Genomic DNA, 11014 nt, shown 5'->3' with positions numbered 1-11014 from the left:
CGCTGTCCTAGACAAGACTCTGAAAGCAAAAGTCAAGGCACGAGAGTTAGGTCCAGAGGGTGAGAGCTCAGAACAGGGATGCTCTCTGGACAGCCCCAGTAGGTCATCCCTGCCCTTGAGCTTCAGTTCATCCCCCAGCCCTGTCCTTCTGCTGCGTTAAATGTCATCCTAAAGCAGTGCATCCTATAGGAAAGGGGGAAAATTTGTTTGAGATTCCCATGTATGCTAAAGAGCAGTTAAGCCCCTTAGGGAACCTTCACTGCCCAAGTGCACCAGCAGCACAGGGACTTCAGCTTTCCTCCAATGGCTAATGTGAATGCTGCCTGGATGTTCCTTCAAAAGTCAGGGCTTCCTTCCTGAATCTCAAGGGCAGCCAGAGACCAAGTACATATTTGCAAATGCTTTCCCAGTTCAATAATGTTGGGATAAAGAAGCAGCACTCTTTGACTTGGGCTTATCTGCTCTCCACACCCACGAAGAGGCAGCTTCATTTACAGTTAGGTGTGTTTTGTAAGAGAAAGCTTCTCTCCTGGGATGTGTCCACCCCTGGCTATGCTGACCAGGCCACAGAAGCCCTTGAGGAGAAAGGGGAGAGGGAAGGAAATATTTCATTGATTGTTTGCTATGTACCAGCCTCTAAGCTGAGCCTTTTATAATGAGTATAATGGTGATAGCACAGACTTGGGGACTGAAGGACATTGCTCCGAGTCCCACCTCTGGGAATTGTTTTATGATTGTGGTCAGGTTCCTTAACCTATTTGTACCAGTTTACCTATTTCTGGTTCTTAAAACTCCAAAATTTAAAGTCCTAAATCAATATGTTAGTCAGCTTTATTTTACTATAGCAAATACCTGAGACACACATGTGCAGGTGTGCACAAAGAAACCTGTCGAGATGTACCAATAATAATAAAATGGAAACAGAAAAATACCCGATAAACCAATTTAATAAGAGAAATATTAAATATCACTTTGGTGTACAATTTTGGAAAATCAAGTCCATGATTGAGCAGAAGCAAGCTTTGGTGTCTGTAGAGAGCCAGCACATCATGGTGGGGAGCACATGGTGGAGGAAAGTCACTCATCTCATGACCAGGAAGTGAAAGGCAGAGACAAGAACAGGAAGGGGCTGGGCCCCACAATCCCCCTGGAAGGGAAGCTCCCAATGAGCAGAAGACTTCCCACTAGGTTCCACCACTTAAAGTTTCACTACCTCTCATTAGCACAGTACCAGGGACCAAGCCTTGAGCACATGGGCCTTTGGGAGGCATTCCAGATCTGAACTGTAGCAATCGGTAACAGTTTAACTTATGAATTTTCCATTAGGGCAGAGCTCAATGGGAATAATTTGTCTCCCTCCCAAGAGGATGAGGAATGGAGAATCTACTTTCAAAATGACACACTCACTTTGCTACCCATGGATTTCCAGTGGGACTGCAAATTGGTGCAACCACTTTGGAAAGCAGTGTGGAGATTCCTCATAAAACTTGAACTGGAACCACCATTTGACCCAGCTATCCCACTCCTCGGTCTATATCCAAAGTACTTAAAATCAGCATACTATAGTGACATAGCCACACCAATGTTTATAGCAGCTGAATTCACAATAGCTAAACTGTGGAACCAACCCAGATGCCCATCAATAGATGAATGGATAAAGAAACTGTGGTTTATATTCACAATGGAATATTACTCAATAATAAAAGAGAATAAAATTATGGCATTTGCAGGTAAATGAATGGAGTTGGAGAATATTATGCTAAGCAAGGTAAGCCAATCCCAAATAACTAAAGACCAAATGTTTTCTCTGATTAGTGGATCCTGATCTATGATGGGAGGGGGCATGGGAAGAATGGACGAACTTTGGATTGGGCAAAGGGGAGGGTGGGGTGGGGTTGTGAGGGTAGGAAATATGGTGGAATGAGATGGACATAATTACCCCAGGTACATGTATGATTGTACGAATGGTGCATCTCTACACCATGTAGAATTGGTGTCTCTACACTGTGTAGTCAGAGAATTGAAACGTTGCGCTCCATTTGTGTATGATGAATTGAAATGAATTTTACTGTCATGTACAACTAAGTAGAATAAATAAAAATTGGAAAAAAACCCATTAAACCAAATTCAAGAATACTCTAGCAAATATTTAAGAAAAATAAAAAACTGCATTGTATTAAAAAAGAAAAAGATGCACTCATACAGCTGGTAAATGGCCTCTGACTGATGGCTGGGAATTCAGTTGCTCTTCCTGTGCACCTTCACATGAATTGCCCGGGCTTCCTTACGATGTTGTGGGAAAGTTACAGGGTGACATTCCTAAGTGAACAAGGAGGGAGTGCATGCATTTTTGTGTCCTAACATCTAAAATCATATAGTATTTTTTCTGCCCCCCACCAGGTTGAGGTGGTTACAAAGGGCCACCCAGTTGAAGATGATGAGACATAAACCCCACCTCTTTCTGGCAGAATGGAAAGGTCTAGAGGAACTTGTGAAATGGGGGACATTTTATGGTCGTATGTAGAAAATATAATCTGCTATCTAATCTGACCCTCGATATCCTCAGATTTGTGTTAATCATTAAGTTTGCCAGGAGGAGAATTAGTTTTATAAATAAGGTATTATAATGAAGAAGACAGTATGTTTTAACACCTAAACCAAATTCAGCCATGTCTCATTTCTGAAAGGTGGCAGCATAACAGAGTTCTATGCTGTTCCCTTCCATTAAGGTCCTTGGGGTGGTAGAGATGCTAATGAGCCTTAGATGACAAAGGGACGGAGAATGAAAGGCAGAGTTAGATTCTGTGCATGATAAAATGAGGTGAATTGGGTTTAGAGAGGGGGTAGTCCCTGGGCAATGGGGACTTGAAAAATAGAGACGTTGGAATAGTCATGGAGCCACCCAACACAGGGCTACAGGCTTCCTCTGCCTTCCCAACACTCTCATTAAATATGTTACGTCGCCAATACCTGTGTGAGTGGGTGCCAGTTGAGGGATGGGGAAAATCTGGAAAGGGCTCTGGATTTCACGTTTGTATCAGTGATAAGCAGAAAGAGGCTGGAAATAGGAGGGGAAGAGATTGGGCTTGCAGTTGAGCAGGAGTTTGGACACCAAAGCCATCACAAGAATGTAAGACAGTCCACCTCCCTCGTGCACAGGGATTCACAAAACAGAAAAATAAGGCTCACACCTTCTACAGTCCCCAACCCAAAGAACAGGGAGCCTTCAGCTAAGATATGGGTCTCACCGCTTTTCCTTAAGGGAAAGCAGCCCCTGAGGCACCTGGTCTCAGTTGTCCCAAGTTTGGCATTAATGGCTGGTACCCTCATAATGTGAGCTTAACCCACTTCAAACCTCCCCAAAGAGAGAGGATCAGATTGAGTCTGCTGGTTATCACTCAGTATAAAGCAAGACTGATGGCGCATCACCCCAAAGAGGCCTCCACCCTTTCTGTCCCAAGCCCCTACGGTTGCTCTGACTTAGGCATCTATTCTGATACAAGAACAGTTTACTGGGGAGGTCTGGCTTGCTCTCATGGGTTGGCATTCTTGACCCTGGGAAACTAGAAGGAGCTTGTGGAGAGAGACATGGTTGGGGCTTCCCTCCTCAAAGGGCAGCTATAAGACTTTCTGCACAATCCCAACAGGTTGAAGTACAACCATAAAGTGTAGAAAGAAGTTCAGCAGGCAGACTTGGCGAGGTGCAAAGGGCGTTGTGTAAAGCAAGAGCACAGCACCTGGCATGTAAATTAGATCATGTCATTTCTCTGCTTCAGACCCTCTAATAGCATCTCAGTACAATTAAAAGAAAATCCAGGCTGGGCACAGAGGTGCACACCTGTAATCCCAGCAGCTCAGGAGGCTGAGACAGGAGAATCGCAAGTTCAAAGCCAGCCCCAGCAAAAGTGAGATGCCAAGCAACTCAGTGAGACCCTGTGTCTAAATAAAATGCAAAATAGGGCTGGGGTTGTGGCTCAGTGGTCAAGTGTCCCTGAGTTCAATCTTCAATTTTCTACACACCCTTAGACAATGGACAATTCAGTGGTCATTTTCAAGCATTAAAACACAATTTGATTCAATTGTATGAATGCACCAGCCCCAAATAACATGTGCTTCAATCTCTACTCAAAGACTTACCCCTCCCCTTCCCATCTAGACTTGAGCCTGGAGTCCCTGACTTTGAAGAAGAAACATGGTCAGCACCTCCTCTCTCTCTGCTTTGTTCCTCCCTTAAGAGGATGTTTATCCCAGTCAGAGATAAAGATGTCAGATCCGTTAATTCTGAATTAATCAAAAGGGATATTATCAAAATGGATCCAACCTAATCATGTGAGCATTTTATAAGAGGGTCCTTCTTCTGATGGCTTTGAATACCTGAGCCACTATGGGGCCCATCAATATAGGGAAATAAATTCTGCCCAAAACTACACGAACTTGGAAGAAGTCCTTGGCTTCAGATGAGACTCCAGCCCCAGCTGACACCTTGGTCAAAGCTTTGTAAGATCCTGAGCTGAGGACCCTGTTAAGTCATGCCCAGTTCCTATCACATGCAAACTGTTAGATAATGAATATATGTTCTTTGATGCTACTAAATTTGTAATTTATTACATAGTAATAGGAGATCAATACACATCGAAGTCCTATGCCACTCTGCTCTTGATCTTCTTGAATTTATTGTCAGCTCCCAAGTGATTCAGATTCAGCAATCCTCCCCCCAAACTTTGCTACAAAAAATATTCCCACCCTAGCCTTGTCCTGGTCCCTATAACGCTCCATCCCATCACTCTATCTTTTTTTTTTTTTTTTTTTTTTGGTACTATCTTAAGTAATCCCTGCTCAGAACTATGGTCAAAGAGCCAAGCCCATCACAGGCAAGCAACAGCCCTGGAAAAACATGGGGGTCTTTCCCCTTCCTCCTGGCAGCCCTCTCCAAGCTCCTAGTTTCTGACAGCCCACCTCCTCCCATCTGTTCCTCCAGCCCTGCGGGAGGTGGCTGCTCCCTGAGGCTCCTGATCTCTGGGCTTTCTCGGTATCATTCTTGTGTTCTTCCCATATGCACATAACCAATTTCCTACATTAAATCCCCTGTGTTTGAAATGCCTATTATAGCTTCTGTTTTCCTGCCTGGCTCACTCCTCTTCCTGAGTCAGTCTGCATCTTTGACGTGACAGAGGTTTTGTGATTGACTGCGGATAGCAATAGGTTGCAGTCAAGAGTGGAATCCAGGTCAGCTCTCCCCACTGTAGCATCCTGGGATCATACAGACAAATATAAAATGTCTTGTGGAATAGGTGAGTGGATATGATAACAGACCACAGGCACTGTGTGGGGACTCTTACCTTAAGCCTACAATGGATTAACACTTTCTTGCCTAAAGGACTTCAAATTACCTAGCCTTCAGCAAAACACCCACAGATTAGGCTCTTGTCCAAACTCCTCTCACATCCCAGGCTGCAATTTCCTCTGAACAAAGTGATTGCACTCCCCTTTCACAGGGGAAGATTAGTCTTCTCAGTCAGGTGACAGGGGCCAAATGGGAGGTGAAGCGTTCTGCCTGCTCTCCACCATCTGTTAACATAACCCCAAGTCACCCTCAGGTTGGTGCTGTCCCTGCTTGGCTTGCTATGAACAGGGCTGCCGATGCCTTGATTGCTTTTCTTGCATCGTGTGCAAGCTGAGTGCACCCCATATTCCCACTTACTTCTCCTCCTCCTTAGAGGAAGCGTCCAATGTGCTGTGCATCTGCTTGGTTAAGCACTGGTCGGTCCCAAAAGGGCTATGGCAATGACAGGCGACAGAACCAGCATCTAGGCACAGAATTCTTTGTCCCTGATTACCTTGTGGTTTTCTGGCCATATGTTACCGTCAGGCTACAATTTTATGAATAAAGGACAATTGGGGTTCAGATGAAGTCAATGAAATCATCCTTTATTGTTGCTAAAATACGACCTGAAAAATTCAACAGAGTGCTCTTTGGAAACTCAGGAGGGATCTAAATCCAGTCTCGGAAGGTGGGGTGTCCAATATTCAAACCAAGTGCTTCCCTTTGCATCTACTTAGGAGAAAGGAAAAGAGGTGACCTATCCCTGTTCATGACACCTGCAGTATCTCATTTATTTATTTCCTGACAAAGGTGGCAAATGGACATCACCGTCTATGGCAATTGCTTCTTTTCCAATCATTTTACACCACGAACATGACAAGAGCCAAGGGAGTCAGGAAATTCAATCCTTTCCAATGTCTGCACAGAAGATTAACCACCTCCAAGAAATTAGGAAAGTGTCTTCATAACAGTGACTTAAAGACATTGCTATGTGCTATGTTAATGAAAAATCCATTGATGTTTGGCATTTATCAAGTGTCAAAAATTAGATTTAGCTGTCCTGTGATTTTAATTAGTGTTAACCCAGTTAAGCCAGCAGGTAGCTGCAGGATTCAAGCAGACACTTTCATCTGCATATCTTCTACTGACTGATGTGCCCAGGAAGGAGGGGGAGGTACAAGGAGCTTCAGGAGGAGATGGTGATTGAACTGGACTTTGAAGAAGTTTGACAACTGTTTGTTTAAAGGGGAGGAGCTCATTCCAGGGAGAATGAACAGCCCATGTGAAGGGGTGGAGGCTTCAAAGAACAAGACCCTTGCCCAGAATAGCAAATAGTCGGGTTTACCTGGAGAGTGGTGAGTGGGTGAGAGGGAGAAGCTGGCAGGGGCCTGGTGGTGAAGGGTCTCAAAGCCAGAGCCAAAATCATCGTGTAGAAATGGGGAGTTATTGGGGCTGGGGTTGTGGCTCAGCGGTAGAGTGCTCGCCTAGCACGTGCGAGGCCATGGTTTGATCCTCAGCACAACATAAATAAAATAAAGATATTGTGTCTGACTACAACCAAAAAATAAATATTTTTTTAAAAAAAGAAATGGGGAGTTATTGAAAGCTTGGGGGACAGGGTAAATGTGACTTGATTATATCTGGGTTTTAGAGAGAGACATCTGGGGGCTGTAGGTGGATCAGAAGGTGAATAGCTGAGTGGAAGGATTCAGGAAAGATCTCAGGGGCTTCTTGAAGGTTCTACACTTTTGTTCAAAACATCATGAGATTGGAGAGCTCAGAGGCTATCTCCGTCATAGCTGTATAAAGTTCAATCAGGTCACTAGATCATTGTGTGACACATAAAGATGACCGTTTTTATAAGAGTTTGGCAATACATGCAGAAGGAGGCGCGCAGCATCAGAACCCAGAGAAGCAAAGGGTGATATCAAAAGAAATAAGGTGACAACAGCAAACACCCCCATCTTCCCGGAGCCTCACCACCAACAAGAGGAAACAGGACTACCTGGAGTAGAGGGAGGGGCCAGGGCAGGAGGTGTGTGGGGAAAGGTAGTGAGCAGGTCGCATGGTCACCTGTGAGCCGCAGCCTAGCATCTTTGAAAAATAATAGAAGCTATAAGGTCCATCTGTGTCGTGGTTTAAAAACATGTCCATAAATTTTTCAACCCTTCTTTCTTCAAGATTGTGGTCTAAATCCTTTCCCCTTGAATGTGGGCTGAATGTGATGACTTCCCTCTAATAAATAGAATATGGTGTAACTAATGGTGTGTCGCCTTCAAAACTAGGTCATAAGGGACATCATAACCTCCTCCTTGTTCTCTCTTGGATCACTCAACCTAAGGAAACCAGCTTCCAGTTCTAAGGACACTCAAGCAACTCGATGGTGTGTAACTGAAGTCTCTGGTCAAAAGCCACACGAGTGCACTACCTTGAAAACAGCTCCTCCAGCCCTAGTCAAGCCTTCCGATGACAATAGCCTGGTCCAACATTTTCACACTGTAACTTTATGAAACACTGTGCCACAACCTTGCTAAGCCACGCCTGGGAATTTCTGTCCTATTGAAACTGCAAGATAACACATTGGTTCTTTAAAGCTGCCTAGTTTGGAGCAATCTTGGTTTCAAATCCAGGCTCAGCCATATACAGATTAAATTATTTTGAGCCTCCAGTTTTCTTTTTTTTTAAATTTTTTATTGATTTTTTAAAAAATAATGACAATGGAATGCATTACGATTCTTATTTTGCATATACAGCACAATTTTCATATCTCTGGTTGTATATAAAGTATGTTGACAGCAATTCGTGTCTTCAAACATGTACTTTGGACAGTGATGTCTATCACATTCCACCATCCTTGCTAAACCCCTGCCCCTTCCCTTTCCCTCCACCCCCTGCCCTATCTAGAGTTTGTCTATTCCTCCCATGCTTCCCCTCCCTACCCCACTATGAGTCAGCCTCTTTATATCAGAGAAAACATTCAGCATTTGGTTTTTTGGGGATTGGCTGACTTCACTTAGCATTATCTTCACCAACTCCATCCATTTACCTGCAAATGCCATGATTTTATTCTCTTTTATTACTGAGTAAAATTCCATTGTGTATATATGCCACGTTTTCTTTATCCATTCATCTACTGAAGGGCATCTAGGTTGGCTCCACAGCTTAGCTATTGTGAATTGTGCTGCTATAAACATTGATGTGGCTGTGTCCCTGTAGTATGCTGTTTTTAAGTCCTTTGGGTATAGACGGAGGAGAGGGAGCCTCCAGTTTTCTAAATAGTAGAATATGGGTAATGGAACACACATCCCAGGAAGGATGTGAGAATCATATATGACGAAATAATTATAAAGTATCCCTCTGACCTTCCAGTTATTGCTGAGGATCAAAAAAAATCTGTCCAGTTAGGAACACAGTAAATTTATCAAGTTAAGCCAACCATTGCCATCTCTTTTGACCCGAAAAGCCTGGGTGCAGCTTTGGAAGTACAGACTAGATGTTAAAAGTGGCGTAGTTACCGTGTCTCCAGCTGGCGCCCAGGCTGACTATGGTTTCCTGAATTCCTGGGAAAATAATAGTGAAAACAGAGATCTAAGGCACTCTGTTGACTTCAGAGTGGCCACCACCATGACGGACAGAGGCACTGTGACATATGGAGACCAGCATTCAAAAGGAGTCACCTCTGACAGTTTTGTAGACCAATCCTGTCCCAGTTTCCATTTCATTTGATCTCTTTGCCATTGCCATAACAACCTACGTCCCACAGGTAGATGGGAGGAGCATCTATTTGGGATTTTATCCATTTTTTTTTCTTTTTCTTGTGGCATTGGGGGCACATCTACCCCTGAGCACTGAGACTAACATGTGGGCACATCCAACATCTTGACTCCAACCCTCCCAGATGACCAAGAAGCACTGACATTACTTAAATTCTAAGACTACAAACCAATTTGCAGAAGAGGGAGCATGATCATCACCAGGTGGTAGACTAATCACCACCAAGGTTCAGTTCAGTGATGCCGGAGCTCTCGACTCTGTGAACTCTGCTCCCAAAGTGGGATCACGGTAAGATCCATCCCAATTTCCTTTGAATAGCCTCCTTTACAGACATACCCCCCAGTGCAAATTCCCAATACCAACGCCAGTCAAGAATTTTATCCAAATAATAAGTTCATCCAAATAATATGAGGGTAAACTGAGGCAGGCAGGTCCTGGCCCCACAGAAATGCGTGGTTCTGGGGAAACTCTGGGCTGTTCAAAATGAGCAGCAAGGCCAGACTCCAGACAGTCTCTCACTAACTTTATTGTGAATGTAACATTAGATATCATCCTTTGCTAAGTGGGTTTCTTTAATCAATTCTATCAACAGGAACCCAGCACCTCTTTGGTGTATTCTGATGCTACTAAAGTGAGAGGCCACAGGTACCAGATGTTCCTCATTTCTGACTCTGTCTAAAGTCCAAAGTGTACCAGATATTCTTGCTTCCTCTTTGTTTGCAGACCATGAAGGAATTCCTGTGGTAACACCCTGAACAAGTTGGGAGTGAGATAGGGCTAGGGCAAAATAACCGTTTTCTATGATGGCACCATTTTTCCAAGAATTACAAACTGAGACTTTAAAAACAGCACACAAACAACTTTCCAGGCATATGCCGGGGCGAGATTTGCATCTATGCACAAAGAAGCATGTATAAGGAGATTTTTTTTTTGTGTGTGTGTGTGTGTGTGTTATCATTTGTAAAAGCAAAACATAGAAACTACTTAAATGTCCATCAGTAAGGAAATAAACCATCAGATGTTGATACTAGGGGATACCATGGGGGCATTTTTTTAAATAGGTGGATATACATGAACTGATATATTCCCAGGTTTAAAAAAAAATCAAGTTACACAAGTATCATTATAGTGTGATTCTGTTAATGAGAAAAATCAAAGGCTATGGATTATGTTTCCAAAATATATATTAATATAAGTAAATACATAGAAAATGGCTTATTCCAAATAGACTCTGGTGTCTACTACTAGAAAGGAAAGGAGCTAAGGGGAACTTAACTACATTGTTAATTTTTTTTTTTACCACGAGAATCAACAGGTATATTGTTTGTACAATTGAAATAAATTTCAAATAAATTAATACAATTTCAAACAAATAAGGATCAAATTTAGCCACTTCTGCTCAAATGTGCTAAGAAAATGCAGCGGATTTCTTTCTCCCCTGCTCTCCTAATCTCCCTAGCCATCCTGCATCCCTCTGAGACTAGCCAAAAATCAGAGAAGGAGACAGTGGATCAACAGTCAACTTTTCAATCAACAGTAATTGGGCGCCTACAGTTTTATGGTCTCCTCTAAATATCTCAGTCTCTTTCTGGTACAGTCTTGGTCTCTCTGATTTCTTCCTTCTGCCTCTGCTCCCCTCTGAGCTGGTGTCTGAGTGTCTGGGGGTTTCCATTCCCTCCCAGCTGAAAAAAGAAGGGAGTGTCTGGTCTTGTGTCACCAAGGGCCAGCTGCACTCTCTCCTCTGTGAGCCAGTCATATCGACACCTCCAGACACACACACTCTTTGCTTCTACCTCATTGTGTGCCTTGGCACATCCTCTGTGCCTCCAGAACTTCTGCTCCCTGCAGCACACACAGGCACCGGGGCTCCTCTTCAGCCAAAGTCATACCTTTTCTCCTCGTCCATGGAGGACTCTC

The sequence above is a fragment of the Marmota monax genome, unplaced genomic scaffold, assembly GCF_021218885.2.
Source record: "Marmota monax isolate L192 unplaced genomic scaffold, Marmota_monax_Labrador192_F-V1.1 WCK01_AAM20220418_F8-fsc00218, whole genome shotgun sequence".
Taxonomy (NCBI): Eukaryota; Metazoa; Chordata; class Mammalia; order Rodentia; family Sciuridae; genus Marmota; species Marmota monax.
Note: the sequence above shows the minus strand (reverse complement) of the source record.